Source organism: Passer domesticus, chromosome W (genome assembly GCF_036417665.1).
Source record: "Passer domesticus isolate bPasDom1 chromosome W, bPasDom1.hap1, whole genome shotgun sequence".
NCBI lineage: Eukaryota > Metazoa > Chordata > Aves > Passeriformes > Passeridae > Passer > Passer domesticus.
The window spans coordinates 9070018-9080007 of record NC_087511.1 but is presented as its reverse complement, the minus strand read 5'-3'; the positions used below and the strand labels follow the sequence as shown (position 1 = coordinate 9080007).

At 46.1% G+C, this 9990-nt stretch overlaps 1 long non-coding RNA gene across 1 annotated transcript; it reads left to right on the top strand.

The window, feature by feature from the left end:
• The first annotated feature begins 4836 nt into the window (after positions 1-4836).
• LOC135289031 (uncharacterized) lies at positions 4837-9282 on the top strand. The gene is made up of 2 exons (XR_010351825.1): positions 4837-4974; positions 7743-9282. It is a non-coding gene; the product is annotated as an uncharacterized LOC135289031 (long non-coding RNA).
• The last annotated feature ends 708 nt before the right edge of the window (positions 9283-9990 follow it).

The following is a 9990-nucleotide window of genomic DNA, read 5'->3' as shown; positions in this document are numbered from 1 at the left end:
AATCACCAACCATTAACAGGTAATTGAAGAACACTTAACAATGAAGCTAACTTAACAGCACTGGTCCAATTTGTTTTAACTCTGCAACCTTAAAAAAAATAGATAACTCTTTATTCATAACAGTAATGTTTGGGGTTTTTTAAGTTTCTGACTTCCAAAATCAAAACAGAAACAGTTTAAGAAAGAAAATTAAACCTGCACCCACGCCCTCTGCAATAAACCGCAAGTCCCAAGACCTAGCTTCAGAGATCTCTCGTCTGCATTTGTCCCGACCATCCTGACCCCCTGCAGCTCCTACAGTCCGGTGCCCAAACGTGTTTGAAGGGCCAGTTCAGCTTTTCCACCTGTGGGAGACTTCTCCATGGATGGTAACTAAAAGACCAGTTATAGCTGCCTGAAAGGTGTCGTGAGCACGGCATACCATTGCTGCGCAGCATGAAAGCCGGAGCTCTTAAATTTTCCCCAGGCAAACCTCGAGCATGGGCAGTCGTTACTACGTAGCGATTTCCTGGAGCTCTCGAGGGAAATTGCCTGGCAGTCCTCGAGCACAGGCGGCCGCTGCTGCGCAGCAGCTACCTGGAGCTCTTTGAGCAAGTTTGCCGTGGCATCCCTCAAGCACGGAGACATTGCTAAGCAGCGGCGACCTGAGCTCTAAGGACGGACCGTAGCGCTGCTAAGCACCGCCCGCACTGGAGCTCTGAGTGCAGACCCGTCTGCGAGGTCCCGAGCACGGAAAGTCATTGCCAAGTGACGCCTCAAACTGGAGCTCTGAGGAGGGACCCGAAACCAGCGTCCTGAGCGCCGACGGAAATGCCTGGCCAGCCGCCCACGACGGAGCTCTCTGATTGAGGACCCTGCTTCTGCGACATCGAGGTTGGTAACACACTGGTCTAATAATAGGACAAATTCACTCTGCCCATGACAGAGATCTCTACAAGCAACTAAAGCATTTATTAAGTTCTAGTCCAAGTAAATTACCGGACCCCACGACCCCTCCCACCATCCCGTTGGCCTCTGCTGTCCCTGGTACCGCCCCCATAGCGGCCCCGCCCCTCGCTTCCGCCCCTAGGAGCCCACCCACCAGCGTCCCCGCACCCCCCATACCCCCCGGGGACGGCCGTTCCCCCCCCTTCTACCCGAGAGTGCAACCGCTCCTCCAGCCACACCTCTTATGGCCGTGGCCGCTATCATAGCGGGCCCTCTGCAAAGCCAAGCAGCTACCCTTCTTCCTGCTCCCCAAGTCCCCCCTGCCGCCACCGACACAGCGCCGGTGGTGGCCGAAGTCCCATCCGCGTCCGCCGCTGCTGCGTCTTTGCAGTCTCCTTCCGCTCCTGTATCTGCGGAGCCGAGAATGCCTGTCGCACCCGCACTGGCGTCCCCGGCGCCCCTTGTGCACGTTGCCGTGGGAACCCTGCCCCCCTGCCCTGGCATTCAAGCGCGTGCAGGACGCCCCGAGCAGATACCCATGGCTAATCCCGTCCCTGCCGGTGTTCCGGCGCAATTCTGGGACTCGGGGCGCCTCAGCCCCCCAAGCCACCCCGTGCCGGGGCCGCGGCGTCTGCGCGGGTGGTCTACAGCCTCTCCCGTGCCTGCCGCCGCTTTAGCTCAGTCTACCGTCACTGCCCCAGCCCAGTGCCTGCACGCCGCGTTCCAGCCACCGATTGGCCACCGCTCGCTATGCCCCCCCCGCAGCAGACTCCCACCACTCCGGGATTATCTCCTGCTGACGGAGCCGCCCTGTCGCCACCCGCGGTCGCTCTCCCGCTCCTGCCACCGCTGCCCGCCAGGCCGCCTCCCGCCCCAGCCCACCCACCAGCTCCTGGACCCCCCGAGGCACCCCCATTGGTCACGGCCCCGCCGCCGTTCGCAGCCGCAGCCCCGGGCCGCGCCGTGCCTCCTCTACCGCAGCCTCCCGCCCCTGAGCTGTTGAATGGCGCAGCTCCGCCGCCTCCAGTAACCACGGACGTCCTGTCCTTCCCTTCCATGACCGCGGCCGCACCCCCTGCTCCCGTTTCCGCAGCTCCACCACCTCCCGCACTGCCCGACCCGCCCGCCATGCAGCAAACCGCCATCATGACTCCCCACGTTGACCTGGTGACGCAACCCACGCATGCGCAATCGCTACAACCCCCAAACCCGCAATATCACTCCGCAGCTACTCATCCAACTGCAGCAGTGCTTCTGAGATCAATCGCACGCAGCAGTTATCTTTCCGCCCCAGCCGCCACCCGCCACTGCTTTCGCCCCAGCTTTCATACAGCCTCCCGGTTCCGACCCGCTGCACGCCACTGTCTGTGATAAATGGACACACGCCTTATTGGTATAATCAAATAAGAATTTATTGATTACAGCAAGCAAGGCATAAGCAAATCAGCGCTGGGCGGCAGGAGAGTTTATGCTCTGCCAACTGCCGCAGCCATAGTCAGTTCCAGTCGGTTTTTATACTGTGTCGTTTCCTGTCGACGTGTCCTTTAAGTTGTACTCTGCGTATGTGTTCTTCTGTTGCTAGGTGGTCGTATCCTGCCTCCCGGTGGTCTCTAGATGAAGGCTGGTAGTTTTTTTCTCAGATTTCCTCTGGGCGACCCATTCCTTATTTAGTACCAATGCTTATCTCTCTGAAACTTAAAAGTTGTTAGGCAAGCATATTTTGGACAATGTGGGTTTTATCAAGTGCTGAAAGTCTGTTTCCTGTTATCTTACTTTAGTCCCGGGTTTTATCAAGAGCTGGAAGTCTGTTTCTTGTTATCTTACTTTAGTCCCGGGTTTTCTCAAGTGCTGGAAGTCTGTTTCCTGTTATCTTACTTTAATCCTTTAGTGAACAAAACACGCTGTGTTCTATCACACTGTCCAGCCCCAGCCGGCATCCATGTGCCCTCTCCCCTCACTTCTGCCGCCTCTGGGTCTATACACAGCACCACAACAGCCGAATCCTATAGCGCCTTGTCCTGTGCCTCCGCCGCCTGCTTCCCTGCCGCCGCCGCCGCATCCCGCAAGCGACCCAAGCAGCACCGAGTCACGCCCGCACCTCCTCGAACACCCAACCGCGTTTTCGCCTTCCGTACTCCTACCACCGAGTGGGACTACTTTGTATCACGATTCGTTCGCACAGCCACAGCCAGGTACACAAACTGTGCAACGAGGAGGCGGAGGGTGGACTATGACAGCCGCTTTAATAAATACAGGACAGACAGAGAACTATTTTGCCCCTGCAAATGCCAACTCTTTGATCCCAACACAAAAGAATTCCGAAAAAGAACTGTTTCCAAACAGCTCCAGAGTCCTCCCAGTGTTTGGGACAGATTTCTCAAGCCAAAATGAGACACTAAACCCTGAAAATTCGGCAGCATTAATCTCAAAATTAGAAAACTCACAAAAATGTTTTGATAATTCCCAACTAAGAGACTGGCATGAAGTCAAATGCCAGATTTGCAAAGAAGAAAGTCTAGATCCTTTAGCTATGCCTATGCTATTTAGCCAGCAAGCCGGTGGTCCTAGAACATGGGTAGCTATCCCTCCTCATGAGATAAAAGAGTTGGGAAAAGCAATAAAGGACAGTGGTATCTGAAATGAATAGTGTTATGAATAAAAAGGTTATCAATTTTTTTAAGATTGCAAAGTTAAAAAAAGTTGAACCAATTGCTGTTAAATTGAAAGTTACCTGCACGTTGCAGCCACCTGTTCTTAAGAGCTCTTCTTCAATTACCTGTTAATGGTTGGTGATTAGCCATTGTCCCCTCTAATGCTTGCCAGGGGTGATACCAGACCCCGCAGGCAGCAGGGGAAGGGGAGTGACATCAGAGCTAGTATGCAGATGAGAGAATGCATTTCACCTGTAAGTTTCAGGAAAAAAAAACCAAAAACAATGAGCCAACATGGAATTAAGAGACCTAAGTGAAGTGTAAGGATGAGGAACTTAATCCAGTATCTGCTAAGATCCTTTTACTTCTCACCCTAACCTGAAAAGGTCTTAACTAGAAAGAGGACCTGGAATGTTAGACAGAAAAAGGTGGGAATTACCTACTCTCCCGTGAGGACTGAAGCCCCCAGCTCTACCTGCAGACCAGCGGACAAAGCTGCATCATCTTCCTCGTCCGTGCCACGCCTGGGAGCAGCGGCGGCGTGGGCGCGACCCATCGATTTCTCCCCACCTGAGCTGATTCTTTTTAATAAAGGCATTAAAAAGGAGAAAGATCTCAATATTGATTTCAAATAGGGCAGGAGAAAACTCTGGCTGTACAGGAGATGGGCATTCACAAGGACCTGCACCCAGTGACGCCCAAGCGATGATGGCCAGACAAGATACCTATCTGAGAAGACATGGGGCCATCAACACTTCCATCTGAATGCCAGTTTCCGGGAATTAAGGAAACATATTATTCTATTCCCGGACAGAGGCTTTGTGCAGCCTGGGCCAGAGAAAGAAACCAACTTGAATATGAAGAACTCAGAAAGAAACAAAGACATCCTGCTGCAGGCAAAATAAACTGTATAAGAACTGTTGCTTCGGAGCAGCCAGTGTGAACGGGGTGGAATTGGTACTAGCGAGTCCAATCTCACGTTCACTCGCATCACTGTCCGGGGGTGGTATGCTGTCCAATTTGGTTGTTGGCTGTCGAGACTGTATTACGGTCGCGAAATAAATTTTATTTTTTTATATTTTTATTAAAATTGGCTATTTTTCATTTTTCATCTATAACAATTTGGTGACCAGTCCGACGTGATCTGATAAGGCTTCCAGGGTCCCCTCTCGAGGTCCAGGCCGCGCCCCACTGATTTCAGCGGCCGGACAAGATTGGGTAAGCCCATCGGAACCAATCAGATAAAACCAAACTTTTCTGTAGCCAGAAAGTTAGCCACAACCAAACGGTGGAACGGGCCCAGAGCTCTCGAGGACGGAGATAGCTCTCCATGGAAGTCAGCTATTTTTACCCATAAAAATGAAGTGCACGAAGAATCCTCGCAGGAAAACGGACTGTAAGTATCGCGTGGTTGGGTGGTGGAGTGGTCGTGTGTGTGTGTGAGACGTGACACATATCACGAAGCGAGTGCAGACCCTAAGATCGCAGTTCCATTTTTCTGCGAGGAAAGTGGTCGGTCGCATGGGAAGTGAGTGGAAGGTTCGCTTGGAACACGCATCACGGGTGCGTGTGAACAGGGTAGGAATACCACAAAGCGAGCGTGGATCCCCGCGTGTGAACGGAATAAAGTATCACGTTTGGAACACACATCAACCCAAGAAAAGCCCTAGGGAAGTTGAAAAGGGGGGGGGGGAGGGGGGAAGAAGGGTTGCTTGGACCATCACTGACTGGGTCAGGAGGAACAACGGGACCTTGCTGGATCCAGGGAAAAGGTAAGAGAGCTCGTTTTTGTTGACTATATATCCGCAGTTCGGTTCGCTACGTGATTGGGGGGTCAGCAAAGTTTTTTTTGTTTTTTTGTGTGTATACCGGTAAAAAGAAAAATAAAAAGCAGTTCTGCAAGTAAATAGGCCTAAGGAGGGAAGTAAGGAGTAAAATATGGGGTTGAAAAAGAAAAAGGAGGGTGTAGGAGCAAGCGGCGCAGCCTACAGAGCGGGCTAGAATCAGAGCGTGGCAGCCCCCCCTCCCCCCCGCCTGAGAAGTAAAGATGCGGCTCTGCGGTTTTTTCTTCTCTTGGTTGTTTGCCTCAGGCGAACAAGTGGCACGGGAGAGGCCCGGGCCGGCGAGCGGCCGAGCGGCGTAGCGGGAGGGGGAGGGAAAAGATCTCGGGCCAGGGAAATATAAAAGTGCCCAAGGGCGCGGCGAACCAGCCAGGAGACGCACTGACTAAAACTGCAGTTAAAAAGTTGTTTTAAAACAATGGAGCGGAGTTTTGAGGTGAACAGAGCATTTCAGCTAAAATGGTAAACAAGACCTGGCCCATAGAAAGCTTAAAAGTATTCAAGTGCTCTCTATAAAATGGTGTAAGTTGCCGCTTTTACATTACAAAAGCTATTTGTGCTGCAGTAGTGGCTGCATGTACCTCTTAAAATTGCAGAGATGCTATAATCAAAAGGTACAGATGTAAAATAGAATTGTAATTTGTAAGACAGAGCCATCTAAGTCCTAAGACCCAGGACAATTTTTTCCTTTAAAGAGAGAGAAGGAAAAGATGGCAAAATCATACTAAAAGAGATACCAACAATTTTTCTCTCTCTTTCCTCTCCCTGCAGTTTAAAATTCGTAAATTTCTGTAAGATCAAACTGGTGAATGTACGGATTCGTAATATGACTAAAAGGTTAAAATCTAGACCAGGTGGCAGAAGTTATGGTCCTGCCTCTTTCACAATCAGAGGAAAGATCTGATAACTGCAGGGGTGTTTAATATGCTATAAGTAGAGGATGCAAGCCGATGTTGTAAGCAGTGTAAGAATTAAAGGAGTGTATAATGGAAAGAAAAAGAAATTAAATCTTTTTAAGAGAACATATGGGGAACAGACACCAGAAAACCCAAGTTTTGTGTAATCATATTCTCAGAAACTGTGGGTGTATTAAGAATAACAAAAGCAGGTAATTGAAAAATGTATAAATCTGCCAAAAAGTTAATTTTTAAGAGCTTTTTGAAAGTTTGTGGGAAAGGCCATAGAAGAAGCTTTAGAAGAAATATCTGAATGGTTTAGAATCATGAAAGTTATAATGACTTTGTGTTTGATGAAATTAAGAAATTGTCTGGAAAGGTTAAATGGAAATAAAAGGTATGAAATGATGGTTTATGGAGAATGTATTTCCAGCTGAGTGCACGCATCTGGGAATAGTATACAGCTTTGGTAGAGTTTAGAAAGGAGAGACTCTGTGAGATTCCTGAAAGTTCTTTTGGGAGTTTTTTTTTCTCTGAAGGTTTTTTTTTTTTTAAATCTTGAAAAGGTGTAAGTTTTAAAAGCTTTTGGAGACATTTAAAATAGCCATGAAGTATTAAAGAGGAATAGCTTGAATTCTAGTGGTTTACAAAAAGAATTGAGCAATTAAAAGTTACTAAAAATAAGAAACATAAGAGACATTTAAGGTCATTGTCATAATGTTAGATAAAAAGCTTCATGGAGATAACCAGTCAAAATTGTATGTTTAAAATCCAAAGTGTATTGTGGCCTATAATTAATGTGTGTTGAACCAGTCTCCATTTATCTCTAATTGTTAAATTTGTGCTGTATGGTTATGCTGTTTTGGAAGTAAGCTGGTGGTATATTAGAAAAATCAATGATGCTTAAACAAAAGAAATTTAAAACACCACCTGCAGTGTGTAAAAAGGAAAGATACATCATGTAAAAATTTTAAAGTTTAAATGCATATTTGAGAAGAACAGTGAAACATTCAGATTGTAATATTCAAACTTATTGAGAAAATGTTATTAAATGCAAATTAGATTAAAGTTGCAAGAAATATTGGAGGAAAATTTGAAATAAGATAAGGTATAAATTGCATAAGTAACTGGTTGCAAATGTTATTGATCTGTACAAGAAAATTGTCATGAGATTTGGGTTGCCTATTGCAAGAGGAATATAAGCCAAAGGGCTTGTATGCGAAGTGTACAGACCGAACTTTGTCAAGTTCAAGAAAGGGAGTACAATATATGATTTAAGCCTGGGGTCATCACCTTGTGAAATAAAGTTTAAGATGTATTTTTTTTGGACATGGTACCTATGAGGCAAAGAAAAAGCGGGTTAAATGACTAAGAATTTTAAATAGAAATAATAATCCCTCTACACATCTTTAGTCTATCTTTTTAAGATCATTTCCAGGCAACTTATGAATATAACTGTGATCCAGACCAAGGAATAAGAGTGGATCCTCATCAATCAAGAAGAACCGTGAGACAACCTGAGAAGTAGTCGAGAGCAACTGAACTAAGGGGTACAAAATTGACTTTCAACGGTAAATGAAGGAGTGTAGAAAGGGTAATAATGAATTGGGAAAACACATGCAGGATCACACCTGACTGGGAAGTGAGACCAAGCTTATATCAGTGGTTTCAAGTACTGCCTGGACAGACTTTAAAATGCCTTTGGTATCCACCTTGGCAAGGGACTGTGCCATCACAAACAGGGGGATCTGGACCATTTCGGACAGGAAATTCTGGTATTTTTGCCTTAGCCTGTGATTTATACAAAGAGGAGGGAGAGTTACAACCTAGATCGGTGCCTCATAATATACCCTGCTTGACCCATCCAAACACTGGGCATGCTAGTTGGGTAAAATGTAAATGTTTAAATTGTGGGAGAAATTGGTATTGCAGTTCACACAAAAGATGCTCGTATTGCCAGGAGTGTCGGGGGACAAGTAGGTCCCCTATCCAGATGGAACGTGCCACGGCAGAAATAATAACTTTATTTTGTGGATGGGAATTATTAGTTCCCGTTACATGGGAAATACCTGAAAAACTGTGGGAAAATACTGTCAAAGAGTGTCAAAAACTATTTGCCTGGAAATTGGCTAAAAGAAAGTAAATGTATAAAGGATGAGTAATATCTGACTAGCCGTATCTTAAAGCTTGCTACTGAATTGAGCCTAATTATAATTGGATTTCATGAATTGGTATCACTTGTTTCAAAGGGGAATAAGGAAAAGATTAGATTCAAAAGGTTCAAATGTTAGCTATTGAATACCAAAGGTCAAATAACATACCCTGTGAAGCTGATATAGTCAAATTATTAAAGGTGGGGGGGGGTGCTGGGATGCCTTTAAGAGGCGATATACAGCTCAGTCCATACATGAAACCCTGGAAGGACATTCTTGCTGCTGTGAAGATAACTTTATCCCGCCACTGGCAGCAACCCAGTGGGCGTGGCAAAGGCAGAGGGATACACCTGTGGGTAACTATAATGGGCTTGAGCCTAGCCATGTGCTGTACAACTAGTCTGCACTTGGAAATTCTGCCTGGCATTAAAAGGGCAGAAATATCAGCACCCCCGCCCCAGGAAGCTGCTGCAAGAGTAAGAAAAACACTGTACTATAAACAGCACACAGTATGAAATCTGTAACATAAGTGAAAAAAAGAGATAATATGCAATATGCCAAAAAAAGCGATATCTAAGGACCGGCAGTCAGAAGCTCACACCTACAAATTATATAAGCAGGGTGTGGGGAAACTTATTCCTGTGGGTAATCAATGTAATAGAGCAATATGGGATGAATGAAAAATAGAGTCAGTATCTGTAGGCATATCTCAAAGTTAATAAGCTATGTTATGATAGATTCAAGATCCTAAATCTTGCAGGAGGGAATGACAATAGGATGTGTTTACAAAATAATAAAGTTTTCTGTTTTTTTTTTTTTGTTTGTTTTTGGTTTGTTTTTTTTTTTGAAGAATAAAGAAAGGTTAAACCCAGAAAGTAAAATGAAATAATAAAAAGCCTTAGAATTAGAAAGACAAGAGTCAGATTTAAAGAAAGAAAAAAAAAATAGAACAGAGGCTAAGCACTTTAAGTGAATGATAAGACTAACTAGAGAAACTACATAATAATTTAAAGATTACCTGCCTCAGATAAGAATTTGCTTATAGATCTGATGCAAGAAATTACTACCAAGTGAGAATTAACTGACTATTTGATTTATGGGGGACTAAAAGCAGCAGGAGTGTGACCATAGAAAGGGTGGGGGTTTAACCCCAGAGCAACTTCTAAAAGATCTTAAGCTAACTCTGCGCAGACCAGGCTAATAGACCAGATCGAATGCCAAGAACCGGACTGCCCTTGTTATCCATTTGTATCATTTAGGTGCTATTATTGTAAAATAATGTGGGTGGCACATTGTGAAAGGGGGGTGAGACCTAGGGGTCTGTATGAAGATTGTTTTAACCTCAAAGTGCGTGTGACTAACCTATTCTTGACGCTCCTGACAGAACTGCAAGTGATTGAAGCAGACTCTATACGGTGGTTTAGGCTTTTTCAAAACGGATTAAGGGGAAAACTTCGGTATCGGGGTCAAATTGAGTGCCGGAAAGAGAACAAAGTACCCTGCAGTGCCCGGCTAGTAAGAC